This window comes from Eriocheir sinensis, chromosome 65, assembly GCF_024679095.1.
Source record: "Eriocheir sinensis breed Jianghai 21 chromosome 65, ASM2467909v1, whole genome shotgun sequence".
NCBI classification, from domain to species: Eukaryota; Metazoa; Arthropoda; class Malacostraca; order Decapoda; family Varunidae; genus Eriocheir; species Eriocheir sinensis.
Genome location: NC_066573.1, coordinates 5,921,004 through 5,941,459, shown reverse-complemented (window position 1 = coordinate 5,941,459; position 20,456 = coordinate 5,921,004). Strand labels below are relative to the sequence as shown.

The following is a 20,456-nucleotide window of genomic DNA, read 5'->3' as shown; positions in this document are numbered from 1 at the left end:
GGTTGAAGTATGGAGTAGTATGGAGTATTGTATGGAATGAAAAAGTAAAAGAAAAGCAAATAAAATACTGAAAATGAATATGAACTGAAAAATAAAATAAATGGGACGGAAAAGAATATATAGTTAAAGAGCAATGAGGCGTTAGAAAGCATGCAAATAAATGAAGTAATGTAAGAACCGCAACATTCAGAAAAAAGGAAAGAAGTATGAAAACAAATATACGGTCGGAAATAAAAATGTATAGATGAAGCAAACAAGACTATAGACGAACTAAACAGGCTATCGAGCTTTACTACGATGGCTGAAATAAATAAATAAAAATGTAGAGCCGACCTAAACAGGATCATAGACGAACTGAGTAGATAACAGAGAATTTAATTTACGGGGAATCTAACAGAGGGGTTTTATTACCAAAGAGAGGGAGTTGAGTTTCCTAAGAGCGAGGATAAATGAGTGAAGCTAAAGAGTAAAGGTCAAGGCGCTATAGAGGGGTTGTTGAATGTGTGTGTGTGTGTGTGTGTGTGTGATTATATATATTCCGTGAGATCTTAGTATCGCCTACGCCATCACACACACACACACACACACACACACACACACACACACACACACACACACACACACACACACACACACACACACACACACACACACACACAGAAGCCAATACGTAACGTGGAAGCCCAGGAAGTATAAAGCCCTGATGTAAATTATTGAGTGGGGGAAGAGCACAGGTAAAGGTGTGGGAGGGAGGCAGGTGCGGGGCCAGGTGAGAGGAAAGGTAGAGAGACAGGTGTGTGGGAGAGAGAGAGAGAGAGAGAGAGAGAGAGAGAGAGAGAGAGAGAGAGAGAGAGAGAGAGAGAGAGAGAGAGAGAGAGAGAGAGAGAGAGAGAGAGAGAGAGAGAGAGAGAGAGAGAGAGAGAGAGAGAGAGAGAGAGAGAGAGAGAGAGAGAGAGAGAGAGAGAGAGAGAGAGAGAGAGAGAGAGAGAGAGAGAGAGAGAGAGAGAGAGAGAGAGAGAACACAGGTGAGGTGGATAGAAAACACACACACACACACACACACACACACACACACACACACACACACACACACACACACACACACACACTTGTCACACACCACTAGCAGCCTCCCCTTTAAGACACCACCACCACCACCACTCACCTGGCCAGGGCGACACCGCAATTAACCTGCCGACTACCTGCTTGACTCTCTCTCTCTCTCTCTCTCTCTCTCTCTCTCTCTCTCTCTCACTATTCTTTTCCACAATTGAATCTCGTTCGTTTAGCGAGGAAATGTTGTTGAAGGAAAAGTGAGTTATCGCAAAGCCTCCGAGGCCGAACGAATAGCCTTCAGAACTTCCTCTTTTATGGAACTATAGTGAAGGATAGGTTGATGCTGAAGGAAGACAAGGATGAGGGAGTTAATGTTGGGAGGTAGAAACGTTGGGGTGCCATACCGAAGGGGTTTTGGAGGGAGAGGAAGAAGGAGGAGGAGGCAGATAAAAGGCAGAATAGAAGGCCTCCAGAAAGGGACTCTATAGTGAAGGATGGATGGATATTGAAGGGAGGAAGACAAGGGTGAGGGAGTTTATGTTGGGGTGCCATGACGCAGGGGTTTTGGAGGGAGAGGGAGAAGGAGGAGGAGGCAGAAAAGGCAGAATAGAAGGCCTCCAGAAAGGTAAACAATAGCGTAGGAATGATGGATATTGAAGGGAAGAAGACAAGGATGAGGGAGTTTATATTTGGGAAGTAGAAACGTTGGGATGCGATAATGAAGGAGTTTTGGAGGGAGAGAAAGAAGGAGGAGGCAGAAAAGGTAGAAGAGAAGGCCTCCAGAAAGGGAAACAATAGCGTAGGAATGATGGATATTGAAGGAGGGAAGACAAGGAGGAGGAGTATTATGTTGGGGAAGGGGAAGGGCAGATGTGAATTGGCGAAGGGGTTTGGAAGGGCAGGGGAGGAATAGGAGGCAAAAAAAGGAGAATAGAATAGTTCATGAAAGGGAAACTAAAGTGAAGGAAGGAAAGATGATGAAAGAGAACAAGGATGAGGAAAGTATGAAGAAGGTATAAAGGAAACAGTGATGAGATTTTTTTTTCCTTCTCCCATTTTCGTTTCCCCCCCCCCCCCCTTCTCTCCCTGTTAATTTGTTTTCTTCTGCCTCGTGAATGTTTCTTTTCCTCTCTTTTCAATTTTGTTCTTTTTATTTCTTTTCTTTTCGCGCGGTGTTTTCATGGACTCAGACTTTGCATGTTTGGTTGTCTGTCTGACTGTTTGTCTGTCTGTCTGTCTATGTATCTGTGTGTCTGCGTCTTTGCCTGTCTGTCTGCTTGTCTATTTTCTCCTTTCTGTCTGTCTATCTGTGTCTCTGTCTGTCTCTCCCTCTCCCTCTCTCTCTCTCTCTCTCTCTCTCTCTAATTACAGCGTATCTTATTGCTGTCTCGCGCGGGGGAAAAGTTTGAGAGTTGAACACAAGCCTCCGGAAGGGCGAGGGGGAGAGGCGATCCTTTTTTGGGGGGGCGTAACCTGACCCTCCCACGACGCCTCGAGGGGACACGGGCCACACATACACAGCAGAAAAAGTGTTTGGGGGGGCGGGGGGGGCGTATGGGGATTGAGACGGGATGGAGGGTGGGACACGTACTAGACAAAAAAGTGTATGTGTGTGTGTGTGTGGGGGGGGGGGGGATGGTATGGGGATTGAGAGGGAGGGGCTATTACTGGGAGAGCAGGACAAAAAACTTAAAGGGATGGAAGTGAGGGGGATTAAAAATGGACGAGGAATAAGAGAGTTTAGAGGCAATAAAAGGAGATATACGAAGACTGAAGGGGAAGACAAGGATGGGAACCCTAAACAAACAAACAAACAAACAAACAGAAGGGAAAAGAGTGAAGAGACCAACATACAGAAATGACATAAAAAAAAGAGAATGTAAGAAAATAAAAATAAATAAATAAATACAAATAAAGAAACACAAAAATGAGAGAAAGTTGAGAACATTAAAAAAGAAGTAAAACTGGGAAGAGAAGAAATGATCAGGAAAAGATAAGAGAAGATTAGAAGATCGATAGAAAGGGAGACAGTAAGGGGAATGAAAGTGATGACAAGGGGAAGAGCAGATAAATAAAAGAAGAGGGGAAACTATGAAAATGGAGGTAGGTCGTTAGGTGTAAAGACAAAGAGAGAGAGAGGAAGGGAGGAGGAGGAGGGGAGAAATAGGAAAGGGAGGAAACTGGAAATCGAATATAAATAGGAGATACGTGGAGTGGATGGATGGATGGAGGGATGGATGGATGGAGGGAGGGAGGGAGGGAAGGAAGAAAACAAAGGAGACGAAGAAAAAAAAGTTCGGTGAATGTCAAAACTTCTAGTCAGCCATTCCCCGGCATCCACACGAAGACAGACTGGACCGCTGGAGGAGGAGGAGGAGGAGGAAGGCGTGATGAGAGAGGAATTCGTCAGATATTAAGAAGAGGTGGGATTAGTGACCTTCCTTCGTCCTCTTTACGTCTGCCTAAAGAAAGGAAAGTGTTTGAAAGACTAAACCCAGACGTCTTAACCCCTTGGATACGGGTTTCCTACAAGAAGACATCACCAAGCTACAGGAGTGGAATAAAAAGTGGCTGCTACAGTTTAGTGAAGAAAAATGTGAGGTCATGCATCTTGGGAGGGGAAATCCAGCATATCAATACCACATGGGAAACACTCCACTACCCACCACAGAAGGAGAGAAAGACCTGGGAGCATATGTTACCAGGCTACCAGTGAAGGCGAAATCCGTGCCAATCGCAGCGGACGGGTAATCAGTCTTTGGGTTAACGGAGACTGAGGCAAAAGAAAAAAAATCTAGCTATATAAGAGTGAGAGCCTACACGTGGGATATCAAGCGAAGTACCTGTCTGTCAATCTCCGTTTATCTATCTATATAAACTATCTATCTATCAGGCTCTGTATCGCGTCTCTGTTGCAATGGAAAGAAACGTAATTAACAGGACAAAAAAAGAAAGAAAAAAAAAAGGAATATTGATGATCACAGTAACAGAAAAGACACCAAAGTAATGAAGATGAACGTATTTTAAACGCTTATTAACATCACCACCACCATCACCACAACCATCATCACTACCACCACCACCACCATCAAGAGGAGGGTATCTGGACACCTCTCCTCCCGAAATTGACCTCTCTTTCGGCCACCTCTTTTGATTCTTTTTAGGAGCAGCGAGTAGCGGGCTTTTTATTATTATTATTATTATTATTATTATTATTATTATTATTATTATTATTATTATTGTTTCCTTTTTTGTGCCCTTGAGCTGTCTCCTTTATTGTAAAAAAAAAAACACCACCACCACCACCACTACCACCACCATCACCACCACAAACGACCTCAGTAAGGGTAGTTCACGCCTCCTCGATTTATCTCCTTTAACCACCACCACCACAACAACAACAACAACAACAACCAAAAGGACCACCATATGTGTCTCAGGGGGAGGGAGGGAGGGAGGGAGGGAGAGAAGGACAGAGGGAGAGAAGCGCAGGAGACTCTCACCAACCTCTCTTCTCCACTTTAGAGGCTGCAAGAGGAGGAGGAGGAGGAGGATAAAAAGAGGAAAGAAAGAAGAATGAAAGAGGAATAAAAAGTAGATGGAAGAAAGAAAAAAAGGCTGGAAGAAGAAAAGAAGACGAGAAATAGGAGAGATTAGAAAATAGGAATAAGAAAGGGAGGAAGAGGAAACGGAGAATAGCGAATATATAAAAAAAAACTGACTTGTCCCAAAACCGGAAAAGCAAAAAAAGAAAGAAAGAAGAGAAGGCGGAGGAACAGAAGGCGGAGAATGAGGCTGAGAATGATAAGAAGAGGAGAAGGAAGAAAATGAAAATGAGGAGAAAAGGAGAAGAAATGTTGAGAATGAGCATAAGAAGAGAAGAAGGAAGAAAAGGAAAAGGGGGAGAAAAGAAGATAGGTTGAGGATGAGCATAAGAAGAGAAGAAGGAAGAAAATGAAAAGGGGGAGAAATGGAAAAGAAAGATTGAGGATGAGAATGGTAAGAAGAGAAGAAGGAAGAAAAGAAAAAGGAGGAAGAAAAAGGAGAAGAAGAAAGGTTAAGGAAAGGAGAGCGGCACTGGTCGGGGCAATATGGAAATGCAAATCACTCCCCCCCCCCCCCCACCCCCCTGCCGCCCTGAACAGGTGTGTACGTTAAAGTGTACCTGCGGAGACCTGCCGAGCCTACCACACCTACACGCCTCGCAGCCTCCTCCTTCTCCTCCTCCTCCTCCTTCTGCTTATTGTTCATTTTCCTCTTTTTCTATTTTTTCTTTGTTTGTTTTTTCATTATTTTTCCTTGTTATTTATTTTTTTGTCTCGTCCTTATCCTTGTAATTTCTTCGCCTCCTCCTCCTCTTCCTCCTCCTCCTCCTCCTTCTGCTTATTGTTCATTTTCCTCTTTTTCTATTTTTTCTTTGTTTGTTTTTTCATTATTTTTCCTTGTTATTTATTTTTTTGTCTCGTCCTTATCCTTGTAATTTCTTCGCCTCCTCCTCCTCTTCCTCCTTATTGTTCATTTTCCTCTTTTTCTATTTTTTCTTTGTTTGTTTTTTCATTATTTTTCCTTGTTATTTATTTTTTTGTCTCGTCCTTATCCTTGTAATTTCTTCGCCTCCTCCTCCTCCTCCTCCTTCTGCTTATTGTTCATTTTCCTCTTTTCCTATTTTTTCTTTGTTTGTTTTTTCATTATTTTTCCTTGTTATTTATTTTTTTGTCTCGTCCTTATCCTTGTAATTTCTTCGCCTCCTCCTCCTCCTCCTCCTCCTCCTCCTTCTGCTTATTGTTCATTTTCCTCTTTTTCTATTTTTTCGTTGTTGTTTTTTTCATTATTTTTCCTTGTTATATATTTTTTTTGTCTCGTCCTTATCCTTGTAATTTCTTCGCCTCCTCCTCCTCCTCTTCCTCCTTATTGTTCATTTTCCTCTTTTTCTATTTTTTCTTAGTTTTTTTTCATTATTTTTTCCTTGCTATTTTTTTTTTGGTCTCGTCCTTATCCTTCGAGCCTACGTGGGGGGGTGGGGGTGGTGGAGGGGGGGGCCAATCAAGGCTATATCGAGTCCTTTACGCCTCACACACCATCAACAGACCATCAATAGACGATCAACGGACCATCCCTCAGAAGACCACCACAAAGCCATCCTCTGCGCGGGTCTGGGTGCGCGAAGCCTCGATCAAGCGGAGAGATGATTCATATGAAGCCTCGTATGAAGCTGCTTCGATGCGCCACACCACGGGCCGAACCCTTAATCCGGTGCTCGTCCCCTGATGATGAGTGATGACCGCTTCATCTCCAGCTGGGGGTGGGGTGGGGGGAAGAGGGGGGGGGTGATTGGACGAAGGAGAGGAGAGATTGTGAAAGAGTAAGGGCGAAGAGGGAAGGATGTGGAGGACGAGAGAAGAAGGGAGATAAGGAGGGTAGGAGGAAAACAAAACAAACGGGGGGTATGGGGGAAGAATAGGAGGATCGAAAAAGGGAGAAAGGGAAGAGGGAAGGATGTGGAGGACGTGAGAAGAAGGGAGACAAGGAGGGAAGGACGAAAACAAAAACAAAAACAAAAAATAAACGGGGGGGGGTATGGGGGAAGAAAAGGGGGCATCGAAAAAGGGAAAAAGGGAGAAAGGGAAGGAAGGGACGGCCACCTATCGCCTTGGACTCTCTGGACTCTAACGGAACTCTCTAAAGAGGATCAAGTGGAGCTCGGGGGGGGCAGCATGGGCCAAGCAAAGAATGGTGCCACCACAAACTACTTGCCTGCGCCACTAGCAAGTTTGGGCCCCCTGCTGGCGCTGTAGGCCTAACGAAAATAGAAAGAAAATGGAAAGCTTAAATCCAATAAGTGACTAATTGCCGCCTTCAACCTTGCCTGCCTCACAATCTCATCAGGACTTCCCGCATTATTAACGGGTGGGACACATCATTAATTTTCTAACTGACAGTGATAATTTACAAAATCATAAATACAATATGAGAATAACTACGGCCTTACAAAGTGCAGAATTTACAAGCTCTGCAGTACGAGCTTGTATTTTAGTACAAAGATCTGTAAGTTTGGTAAAGAAGGCGCTGCATAATAAACGCTTAGCCTTCAAGAACACACAGGTGGCTGCCGATTCACACAGCAGTAGACAGGCTCGTGCTCTGTACAATAGCGGCTCAACACGACGAGCAGATCCGTCCATTACAAGCTCTGGCTGCCATTTTATTACTAAGAGAGTCGAGTGTTTTATGTACAAAAGAAAAACGCTGTAGATGATAAAGGGATCCAATCTTCAAATACCCAATCTAACATTCTTCACAGCGGCGCATCATTAACCAAGACTCACGCCACATAAGGCTCGCTTGTATCCTTCAGCAGACAAGCAGAACAATCCTCCTTCATCTGTATTTCCTCCTGCCTACGACTTCAACTCTTTTAAGAGGAAGGTATCAGGACACCTCTCCTCCCGTAATTGACCCCCTTTCGGCCACCTCTTCGGATTCTTTACAGGAGTAGCAAGTAGCGGGCTTTTTTATTATTATTATTGTTTCCTTTTTTTGTGCCCTTGTGCTGTCTCCTTTGCTGTAAAAAAAGAAAAAAGAAAACTCGTGTGCCAGGCAAGGAGGGCCCTGCATCCTGAACACCCACAACCTTCACGCTTTCAGGTTTCTTTTCTCTTTTTGGCATCCGACTAACCAAGAGACACGGTAACCAAGAGTGAACTTCATATACGCTCTTTAGTAGACAAGCTCAGGGGCCCTTCAAGGATGGCGCTAAATACTAACACCCACAATCTTCACGCTTTCAATTTTCCTTTCTCTTTTTGGCTTCCCACTTACGAAGAGACACGGTAACCAAGAGTGAACTTCCTATACGCTCTTTAGTAGACAAGCTCAGGGGCCCTTCAAGGATGGCGCTAAATACTAACACCCACAATCTTCACGCGCACACTTTTATTTCTCGATACTCGCCTCGTCCAGTATCATGAGGGAGGAGGGGGAGGGGCGGGTGGGGGTGGGGGGCACTCGGCAAGGTCGAGGCCGCAGCCTTGCCCCGCGCCCCACGCCTGCATGAGCCGCGGGTGCACCATTTCCGTTCGCCGCCCCCTGCCGCGCCTCGCTAAATTAAATGAGAAAACTTTGCCGTTCCCTGAGCTTCTCCGGCCCCGGCCAGCCATGCACGGGTCCGGCATTATTATTATTATTATTATTATTATTATTATTATTATTATTATTATTATTATTATTATTATTCAAACAACAATTACCAAATCTACCATTATTATTTCTTTGCATGATACTATTACATGGCTACTGGTGATGTTGCTGTTGGTCTCGTTGTGTTAGAGATGAAGGGAAGTGATTATTACATTGACAACGCAGGGCAAAGAAATGAGCGAATAGGTTTACGGTACACCAGCGGTACATACATCTGGAGTCAGGGCCGTACATAGAAACATATTATGGTGTTTTATTTAAGGTGTGTGTGTATGGGGGAGGGGGGGGGGGCTTCATCCCAAGAACACCTCCCCCCCTTAAAATACAGTACTTTCAGGAATTGTACCTTAGACAGTCTTTATTATCTGCATTGAAAATATAAAATTGAGCTCTTGAGACGCATTTAGATACCTGAAGGCGTTAGGCAGACCAGGAGTGAGTGTTTGGTGACTCAGTAAACTTCACAAGCGTCGCGTGCAACAAAACTTCACAGCCATTATGTACATGTAAGAACTTCATTAATACTTCATGCAAAAACTTCACTATCAATATCATCAAACACATACCAAAAACTTCACAAACAAAATACTGTATATACAAGCAAACTTCACTTGTATCAAAACGATCGAACGCATACCAAAACTTCACTGTTGGTTAACATGCATAAACTTCAGTGCCAAAATATTCAAACACTTACGAAAAACATATTACTACCAACTGTTCGCAAAATAAAAAAAAAAAAGGTTACTATCAACAGCATCAATACATATTAAAAAAAAAAAAAACTTCACCATCACCAAACATATGCAAAAAAAAAAAAAACTTCACTGCCCATAAATGAAGAAAAAAAACCTTACTATCTATCTACGCACACGCGAGAACTTCCCGTGCTAGCACATGAAAAAAAAAAAAAAAAGGGGGGGGGGTTGGGGTCATTCATCCGCAGCAATATCACTTTTTTTTTTTTACCCTTTACGAAGTGGAAAAACAAACTGAACGCACAGACGCGACAAAAACATCGCTCGTCCATCACGCCTGATAGGGGAAAAAAAAAAACCCGGAACGCAAAAAACCAAACAAACGTGTAAAGAGATTTAAAGAGATTCCATTCGATTTTCTTTTATTTTTCGTATTCAGCAGCCGGGCGATCGCGTTATCTTCCTTTTCCCGCACTAAAAAGAGATGTGCCGGATTTATGGGACTCAATACTGAATGCGAAAAGGGTCATAGAGTGTTTCCTTTTCACTTTTCCTGGTACGCTTTTCCTACATCCTTTGCTCTGGTCTCGCTCGTAACTCGGCACAATCTCTGAACCAACCTCGCTCATCCCCGCGAAGCCATAAACAATAGACAGCCTCGCGTACATAAACAAAAAACAACCCCGCGTAGACATAAACAAAAAACAACCCCGCGTAGATATAAACAATAAACAACCCCGCGTAGATATAAACAATAAACAACCCCGCGTAGATATAAACAATAAACAACCCCGCGTAGATATAAACAATAAACAACCCCGCGTAGATATAAACAATAAACAACCCCGCGTAGATATAAACAATAAACAACCCCGCGTAGACATAAACAACAGACAAATTCGCATCTTCCCATTAACCTCTCTCGGATTCGTACTAAGGTCGGTACTCTCAAGACTATTTCGCTTTTCACATCAATTATTTCCAAAGTCCAAAAAGGAGATCAGTCGGGTCCTAATGAGTGTTCTTTTTAATTTCATAGTACAGAAGAAGGGTCAAACTACCAATAAGGTCACAAGGCTACCCCTGGAATAGCCCCAAACTACTCCTAGGAAAACCTGGTCAAATATGTGAACTTGGGCGTCGAAATGTTTAGGAATATGACCCGAAGTCTCCTCAGATTTGCTTGCTCAGATCCAGCACAGAAGACCCCAACGGCTGTATTCCAACGCTCTCCCTCAACAGACATCATTTATTGCACTTAGAAACCAACGGGAGCTTGCAAACTGATCTTCGCTTCCGCTGAATTCCACATACATCGTTCCAATTACTTTTTTTCCCTTGGTATACTTGCTTCTCTCTTTTGTTTTTTTAAGAACAGATAAGCCTCATAATGTTGGATGTAGCCGTTAACCCGAGAAATTAGTTCATGGAAAGCTTTTAGGAAACGGGTTGGGCATTCTGATATTACTGGAAAGGATGTCGAGGGAATGGCCAAGGAAGGGAGAACTTGTAATATGGATGAAGGGTACAACGAGAGGGGCAGGAACAGTGATACCAGCCTTCCCTTCGGCCGCGTACACTACCGGAGGAGGACGAAACTAAACCTGTACTAAAAGCAAGGGGAGGTTTGATGCATGGGACGACGAGCCAGTAAGTTATAAACGTGGGCGTCCAAACTCTCACCTAAAGAACATCATGTATTACCAACTCGAAAACCATAAGCAGTTTCTAAAGTGTTCGCCTTCACTGAATTCCACACACTTCAATTTCACTAACTTTTTTCTTGCCATACTTGTTTCTCACGATTACCAACAGAAAAAAATGCAGACAAGAAAGGAATGAACAAGGTCGAAAGTCAAGTTCAAGTTCACCTAAAAAAATGAACCTTAACCGTCACTCAGTCTGTCAGGTCCAGTTGCCTCCTGTCAATCCTCGCCTTTTGTCATACTTTTTTCATTCCGTTAAGTAAGTGTCTGTTTGCGTGACGCGCGTGTGTGTGTGTGTGTGTGTGTGTGTGTGTGTGTGTGTGTGTTCGTTCACCTGAGTTTACCTGTGTTCATGATAGCGCACCTTAATTCACCTTCATTTGCGTTATGCGTTCCGTGATTTTCCAGCGTTTCCGGTCTTAATGGAAGCTAATATTTTTTCTTTCCTTAATGGGGGCGTTTGATTGTTTTTACCGAACATTATTTTTCGTCAACATGGAATCGAGGTGAGTTAATGATTAGATATCGAATAATCTGTCTATATGAAAACCAAATCTCTGCTAATCAATGTTTTTTTATTGCTTTCATTACGTAAAAAAAGGCTTTGGATATCTCTCTCTCTCTCTCTCTCTCTCATTAATCTGTCTATATAAAAAACAAATTTCTGCTAATCAATGTTTTTTTTGTTGCTCTCATCACGTATAAAAGGCCTTGGATCTCTCTCTCAATAACTCATACTATCTCTCATGCTATCAACGTTTTTTTTTATTTTATTTTTATTCTTGTACGCATAAAATACCTTTCCTCTATACGTCTCTCGGAAGAGGGGTACAAAAAAAACGGAGAAATGTTTAAAAAAAAAATACCACAGACAATTTTAATTTTGTACGTGACCCAGCGGCGGCGGCGGCGGCGTGGGAAGGCGAGCGGCTGCGAGGGCGTCCTTTTTGAGTGCAGCACGCAACGGAAAAAAAACACACGCAAAAAAATAAAAGTAAATACCACTGAACTAAGGTATTTCAATTTGACCGAATGATCACTGTAGTTTTTTTTTTCAGGTGACATGAGGCAGAGCAAGGGACAGAGAAAAATAATAAAAAGAGAGATGAATAGAAGATTGACTCCTACAGCCTGGTGCTCCCGGGAAGAATACAACTCATCACCATCATCATAATCATCATCATCATCATTCAATGCTATCCCACTACAGCTTTTCCAACCTTTCTCGCCTCTGTCTGTCTGATGCTAATGTACTCCATCCTGCTCCGGCAAATGTACTATATAGTTTCATCTCCCACCTGCTTCAGTCTGCCCTTACGTCTGCTATTTCTGGGTTGCTACTCAGTTATTTTGGTCGCATGTATCATCCTAAGCCAATACATTAATCTATGAAGCCTCCCTCAACTCACCAACCGAGGATTCACCAGCTAGCAGAGGTATCGTGCTACTGGGAAGGACTGTTTATTTGACAGTCCATTTATGTCATAAGAAGGGCCCGGGCAGACACCAGAGCTCTGCGGCCATTACATAACAGTACACTCCAGGAAAGTGCACTTCCCAGCAATTACTGCACGTGATTCAGAGCCACTTCAGGGAGAATGGCATCACTGCTTACGGGATTGCATCACGCAATCACTGCAGACAGTGTACTCAACAATTACTAAAAACAAAATATTCCACTACCGCTAAAGCGTGCATGTTACTAAAGACTGATATAGACGGCACGCTCACCATGCACCCGAGGAGGCCAGGCGGGGCGACGGGCACCGTGACGCTGGGAAGAGGTGAGCATTACTGCAGGGCGCGCACACACACACACACACACACACACACACACGGTCCTTAGTAGTGTAGTTACTAAGGCGTTCGCTTCACAACCAAGAGGTCCCGGGTTCGACTCCCGGGCGGAGTGGAGACGAATGTGCGGTCTCCTTTAATCCGTGGCTCTGTCCACCCTGCGGTGAATGAGTACCTAGTGCCAGGGGGATTGTGTCCTGCCTCCCGGGTGTGTGTGGGTGTGAAGTTTCAAACACTATTCATTTTCTGAATATTAAGATAAAAAAATAAAATCTCGCGTCCAGTGGATGAGGAAAAAACACGCCATAGATTGAGAAATGACAAGCTTATTTTCTTTTCAACCAAACGCTGGGAAAAAAATATTGAAAATTCTAAAATAATGACGAAAAGATCACTGGAAACTCCAAAATTATAGACCAGACAAAATAAAATGAAAAAGGATTGGTAGCATTGGCGAGAGTACCCCAGCAATGGCTCTCTCCGTGCTGCAGCCTCACCCCGGCACAGTTCCTGCCTCTACGATCGGTATTTGTTTGCATGGTGCTCACGTGCAGGTGGCCTTCCTTCCTTGTAGTTGGGTTATTTGTCATGATACCGTACAATCTACCAACACACGCAATGCCTGCTTGTCTGACATGAAAATAACGTTACCCCAAGGAGTCATTAAGGAATTCTTTGATTGCTGGGAAGAAAGATGCCAGAAAAGTTTCATTTACGGTTCCAGAGGTGTCCTGATGCACGCAACCTGGATGTTCAACTCAAAGGTACAAGAAAGTGGAATAAAAATGTGTAGGCTACCAAACGGAGCGGCAAAACAAAATAAACAAGAACAACAGAATCAAAAGAAAATACGCAACGGGCTAGTCTAAAAAAAAAAAAAAAAAAAAAAAATGTAGATGCTGAAAAGGCTACAGTGTAATACAGAGCAAGAGACGATGAATAGTGCAAGGTGCGTTGAATATTGCACCGCCCGGAATGTGTTTATCGACTGCTTACTCTCAATAATGCAGGACAAGTTAACTATTGAGAGAAGTTGAATTTTGCATCAAATGGTGTTGATCAGCCGCTTCGTCTAAATATTCCAAGACAAGTTCAAGATTTCTCACCTGAAGGCTACTCGTCGGCTGCTGACTCTGACTTGACTCCGCTATTTACTACTTTCATTTTCTACGCAAGAGTTTTCGATGCTGACGTACGAACACCAGGAAAAAAGTTTCGTTTAGTCGGCGCAACATCTGTGATCATATACCGGAGACAGAAGGGGAAGGAATTAGGTATAGGAAAAAGGAACCGATCCCAGGAGACGGGACACAACCCTCGATTAATACCTGGCACCCATTCACTGCTGGGTGGACAGGGGCGTAGGGTATCGGAAAAGCCGCCCAAATTTTTCTACTCCGCCCGGGAATCGAACCCGGGCTCTCTCGGTTGTGAGTCGAGTGTGCTAACCACTGCACCACGAAGCCCTCACGAACACCAGGAACCTATAACCATTATATTATGTAGAGAATGTGTTTTTAGAATTATTATCAATAGTCTTTCTACGATGGCGAAAGACCAGCGTCAAAACAATACAAAACAACAACAACAAAAAAAAAGAATGCTGAAAGATACTAAAAAGGAGTTAGAAGATAAAAAAAAAAAAAATTCACATCATAATATATTCAGGTAAAGTCGTATAGGATCATTATATTTTTTTTTTACGATGGAGCGGCAAAAGAAAATAAACAACAACAACAGCAACAAAAGAAAACACGCAACGGGCTGCTCTCAAAAAAAAAAAAAAAAAAAAAAAAAAAAGTAGATGCTGAAAAGGAGTTAGGAGATTAGCGGAAGCTCAACACCAAAACAGATCCAAGTAAAGTGTTATAGAATCATTACCAATATTTTTACCGACGGGGAGACACTAGCGGCAAAACGAAACACACACACACACACACACACACACACACACACACACACACACACACACACACACACACACACCGAGCACCTCTCAAAAAGACTACCGAAGAGGCTGCTAAAAAGGGGTAATTAGAGTCTGTTTTTGTTCCTTTCTTCCGCCATGTGTTTTCCTGCCTCGGCCCGGCGTTGGCTACACTGTTGATCAATCGGTGTTTGCCCAATCAGGTGCATGAAAAGCCTCTAATTAAAGGTCAATGGATGCCTCATGAAAATCCAACCCTATTTTTTTCGCATCTAATTAAATTCCTCTTCTTTTTTTATAATTTTCTGTTCGTATCTGATTAGTTCTTTTATGCGATTTTTCCTTTCACTTAAAAGCTCCGAACACATGGTCATATTTTTCTTCTTCTTGTTTTTAGTTCGTTATCTGACCCATTTAGATTATGCTGCTTTGCCTTTCACATAAAACTTCTATTCCATCATCATCAAAGACCTCTCATTCCCCGCACTGATGAAGTAAAATCATCTACAATCATTCCCCGCACTGATGAAGTAAAAAGATCTACAATCGTTCCTCGCGCTGATGAAGCAAAATTATCTACAATTAGGGAATGGGAACCAAGCTGTGCGCGTCATTCCAATGGGGGACTTAAAAAAAAAATGCCTGTAGGTTGATTGAGAGCAGCGCTGTAGATTCTGTTTCCTTTTTACTTCTCTGGAAAGCTGTGAGGGGAGGTATAATATTTTCCCTCTCATGGTTAGTTTTGCAAAAGACCAAGAAGGGTGAGCAACGCTTCATTCTAGTCCATTTTCATAAGAACCGACTTTATTTTGTTTCAATGAAGAATTATGGTCCTCGGCCTCTCCCCGCTCTCTGTGTCGCCAACGTTGCCAGATTGTCGTACTCGGTTTTTCATATTTCCCGATTTCCATCCCCAAAACTGTTTCCAGGGCCACAACAATGAGATTTATTTGTAGTTATTGTTGAAGTGGTTTATTATTCCTGTTTCCTGGTGGTATTTATGAGGGAGAAGCTGGTAAACGTGATGCTTCGAGTACGATAATCTTCTTGATCACTCGCTGGCCATATTTTTCCCTCACTAGTCCCATGGCTGTAAGAAGACTAGTGGAAGCCGGTGTCCCCCTCTCAGCCCTTCCCTCCTCCCTGCGATATACCTCCTCCGCTCCCCTCTCAGTCCTCCCCATTCAATACCCCCTCACCCCATTCTCCCCTCCCTGGCGTGCGGACAGCCTGACATCTCCCCACCTTCACGACAACTCCCACGACTAGACCTACCACCACCACCACCACCACACAAGGAAACAGGTAACAGTGGTATACCATCTACCTGGACTCAGAGGTTGAAATCCCTCACCGTTTTTTTTATAGTATCTCCATCAACAAAAACACTACTCTTTGAAATGGTGTAAAATTAAACTGTCAAATCAGAGAAAATAAATCATTGTCTTGACAATCATAAACTTTATACTCCATTTTAACTTTCCAGGACGAATGTTCCCCGATATGAATAATTACTATAAAAGGTTGTATTTTTAAATATTTTGGTGCCCAAGTACACATATTTGACAAGGCTTTCGTAGGAGTTTGGGGCATTTCCAGGAGACGTTTTATGACCCTGGTGGTAGTCTGACCCTTCTTCTGTACCTTGAACCTAAGAAAACACTCATTACAACCATTACCAGATGTTTTATGACCCTGGTGGTAGTCTGACCTTTCTTCTGTACCTTGAACCGTAGAAAACACTCATTACAACCATTTCCAGGAGACGTTTTATGACCCTGGTGGTAGTATGACCCTTCTTCTGTACCTTGAACCTAAGAAAACACTCATTACAACCATTTCCAGTTTCATGACCCTGGTGGTAGTCTGACCCTTCTTCTGTACCTTGAACCTAAGAAAACACTCATCACAACCCGACTGATCCCCTCTTTGACCTTTAGAAATAGCTGATGTGAGGAGCGGAAGAGTCTTATAGTACCGACCAAGTCCGACACAAGTATGAAGTCGGTCTGGGCGGGGCCTGAGCCTCTTCACAGCTCTGCCGCATCTCCCCCAATGCATCACTCTCTCCTTCATGTGTCACCTACGTACTATTTGAAATTGTGTATCAAATATTTGGCCACCTCTTTTAATCCTTTTTTAGGAGCAGCGAGTAGCGGGCTTTTTTATTATTGTTTTCTTTTTTTGTGCCCTTGAGCTGCCTCCTTTGTTGTGAAAGAAAAAAAATTCTGTATACATCAAAATAATAAGATTTGGCGGCGCTATGACCAGGGGACTCCCCGAGTTGGCCCCGCCCACACTGCCTTCATAGCTGAGTCCGACAATAGAAAGGTAGAAACGTACTGACGAACACACTCTCACGAAACCAATAATTATTTAACATGATGAAAATTCGTAACGTACAGGAAGACGAGGCACCGGACACACACACACACACACACACACACACACACACACACACACACACACACACACACACTACATTCACATTCATTCACATGCACGAAAAACTGAAGGAATTAAACAGAATCGACGGATCAAACGGGACTCATCAAGCTACTTTGCTGAAAACGAAAAGAAACGGAAAAAAAAGGACGGCAGGATTGCGCTATTTTAGTAGTGATAAATTTAGATGATTCTCTCTCTCTCTCTCTCTCTCTCTCTCTCTCTCTCTCTCTCTCTCTCTGAATTTTCTGTGTGCGGGAGAGAGAGAGAGAGAGAGAGAGAGAGAGAGAGAGAGAGAGAGAGAGAGAGAGAGAGAGAGAGAGAGAGAGAGAGAGAGAGAGAGAGAGAGAGAGAGAGACACACACACACACACACACACACACACACACACACACACACACACACACACAAGCATGGATCACACCTGAGAGCCGCGCAATGCACCGCCTCCTCGTTAACCTGTTGATTACCGTAAAAAAGCACTTTAACGACGTGATTACTAAGATGAATTACCTGCTGCCTCCCCGTCTCCATCCCACTCCTCCCTTCCTTCCCCTCTCCTCCCCCCATCTATCTTATCTCCTTCCACCCCTTCTCCTCCCTCCTTATCTATCTTATCCCCTTCCTTCCTCTCATCCCCTACACGCAACCCTTATATCCATGCCTCCTCAATGTAAGGGAGGGGGAAGGGAAGGGTAGGGGGAGAGGAAGGGGAAGGGAGAATGTTAGTTATGGGAGGGAAGGGAGAAAAGGAAGGGGAGAAGAGAGCTTAGTGTTGTGGGGAAGGTATTGTGAACGATCTAAAACCGACCAGAATTACAATGGGAATATGTTTTAGTATATTTTAGGTGGTCATCCATTACTACTTCAGTGCGACGGAGATGAGGTACAAAATAGCGCAATTCACTACATCTATCATCAGAAAAACATGAACCACATAAGAAAATCATTGGTTGGGTGAAACTGTAAACTGTCCGAAAAATATATATAAAAAAAACCCCGCTACTTACTGCTCCTGAATAGAGGTCAAAGGAGTGGCCAAAAAGAGAGGTCAATTTCGGGAGGAGAGGTGTCCTGTACCTCCACCTATACTTAATGCTACTACAATTACGACCACTACCACTGCTACCACTACATACAACTCCTTCTACTGCTACTACCACAACCTTTACACCCACCTACTCCTACCACTACGACATACACCTACTTAAACTGCTGTTATTGTCACCCGTACACCCAGGGGCTCATCTACACACCCTACACACACATGCTTGTCAGGGTGTGATGGACGCGGGACAGGCTCGGCGGGCCATTCAGGGGCGAGCGGTGTTTTAAAGGAGAAAAACTGAAGTATATCGACTCTGCGGCGGCAAAGCTTCTTCCAATCTAAAGCAGAACAAGGACGTGGAGCGCTGTACCGGCGGTGAGCGATGGGAGGGTTGCTGCCACGCTCACGACGCCACGGTATATAGGTGATGTTTGTTATAGTGTCTGGAGGGATAGCGGCAGGAGAGAGAAGCGAGGTAACAGAGTGGCAGAGCATTCCTGACGGAGGGATGGTAATATAGGCTTTGCGGGAGCAGGATGGAACGCGATCATCAGGGAGGGCGGTAGAAAATGTTGGGAAAGGGCTGTATCCTGAAGTACATTAATGAATTATGGTGAGAGAGAGAGAGAGAGAGAGAGAGAGAGAGAGAGAGAGAGAGAGAGAGTGTATGGGGGATTAGCACGGTACTTCAGAAGAGCCTACATAACAGTATATATAATAGTTATGTCCTCTGCATATTGAAAAACAAATAACGTTTCTGGGCCTGACCGGGATTTGAACCCGGGACCTCTCGCACCCTAAGCGAGAATCATACCCCTAGACCATCAGGCCGCCTGCCCCGATAACAGCGCGCAGTGGAGATAAGGTTGGGGGGGGGGGTTGAGAGGGGGGGGAGCTGGCCGACACCTGAAATACGCGCGTCGATGTGTTGTATTGTCTGGCTTCACCTTGCACACCTGGAGGCCGGTGACGCTACTTTGATAATGCTGTTTAAGTTTTTTTTTTTCCATCAGTCTATCTACTTATCAAACTCCATCGCCTTCTTTCTCTCTTTGTTGTATATATTTTCTTTATTTTTTTATATTTCTCTCTCTCTCTCTCTCTCTCTCTCTCTCTCTCTCTCTCTCTCTCTCTCTCTCTCTCTCTCTGGACTATGGGGTCTGTGTGGTCTGATTTTCTATGTAAATCTCTCTCTCTCTCTCTCTCTCTCTCTCTCTCTCTCTCTGTATTCACGTTCACTATAACTAACATATTTTCCCTCAACCAGTCTCGTGCCCTTCCCCAGACTTCATGTGAACGTTTATTTTGTCACGTTCTACCCACGCATTACCCTTCGCCCCTGTCCACCCAGCAGTGAATGGGTACCAGGTATTAATCGGGGGTTGTGTCCCGTCTCCTATCATTCCTTCCCCTTCTGTCTCTCTCCGGTATATGACCACAGATGTTGCGCCGACTAAACGAAACTTTCCAACTTTTTCCATCCACTCATCCCTCCCCACCACCCCTTCCTCGGTCTCCCCCCGCCTTCTGTGTCGCCCGTCTGCTGTGTCTCCTTGATCACTCGCTGCCCATAATTTTCCCTCACTAGTCCCATTGCTGTAAGAAGACTAGAAGCTGGCGCCCCCCTCTCCCCCTTCCCTCCTCAACGCCTCCCTCTCCCCTCTCCCTACGATATACCTCCTGCGATCCCCTCTCAGTCCTCCCCATTCAATACCCCCTCACCCCATTCTCCCCTCCCTGGCGTGCGGACAGCCTGGCGTCTCCCCATCTTCACGACAACTCCCACGACTAGACCTACCACCACCGCCACCACCACCACCACACAACCAATACCATCATTGCTACCATAACACCCCGATCACCACTACCATCACAATCACCCCTACCACCACCGCGACGACCATTACCACCATCACCACTATCATCATCATCACCACGACGACTCCCAACCACCACTGTCATCACCACTACCCCAAACTACCACCATCACCACCACTACAACCATCACAACAACGACCACTACCACTACCAAAATCTCCCTATCCCCCCCAACCCACCCCCTCACCCCCCTCCCTCCCCTAACTACCACCATCACCACCACAACAACCATCACAACAACGACCACTACCACTACCACAATCTCCCTATCCCCCCCAACCCACCCCTCCTTCACCCCCCCACCCCCCCTCGCCAAGCCCTCGCCAACACCCGTGTGAGCCGCGCGCCAAAAATTCGCGTCAAAATTTCTACTGGTGGCGGAAATAAATTTTTAGGGCGAGTAGAAGTTTGCCGTTCCCCGAGTCCATCCGCAAACCGATCCGCGAGTCCGCTGAGGCGTGACGCGAGGACAATAAGCACAGATTGATGTTGCGAGGAGGGGTGGGGGGGAGGTGTGAGGTGTGTGGGGGGGGGAGGAGAAGGGGTGGGGGGCTGACCTATTGTTGATGCTGATTGGTGTGATGAAATTTAGTAGTTGTAGTGGTTGTGATAGTGGTTGTTGTTGTGGTGGTGGTGGTAGTAGTAGTAGTAGTTCTAGTAGTCGCCATCGTTGTAGCAGTATTAGTAGTAGTAGTAATAGTAGC

General features: G+C 44.4%; 1 protein-coding gene and 1 non-coding gene across 3 annotated transcripts in view; both read right to left on the bottom strand.

Annotated features, from left to right (window-relative positions):
- LOC126987530 (gamma-aminobutyric acid receptor subunit beta-like) overlaps nt 1–20,456 on the bottom strand; it is a 161,499-nt gene that overhangs the window by 125,897 nt on the left and 15,146 nt on the right. The window lies entirely within an intron of this gene.
- Nucleotides 18,634–18,705, bottom strand: Trnap-agg (transfer RNA proline (anticodon AGG)). Its single transcript has one exon. It is a non-coding gene; the product is annotated as a tRNA-Pro (tRNA).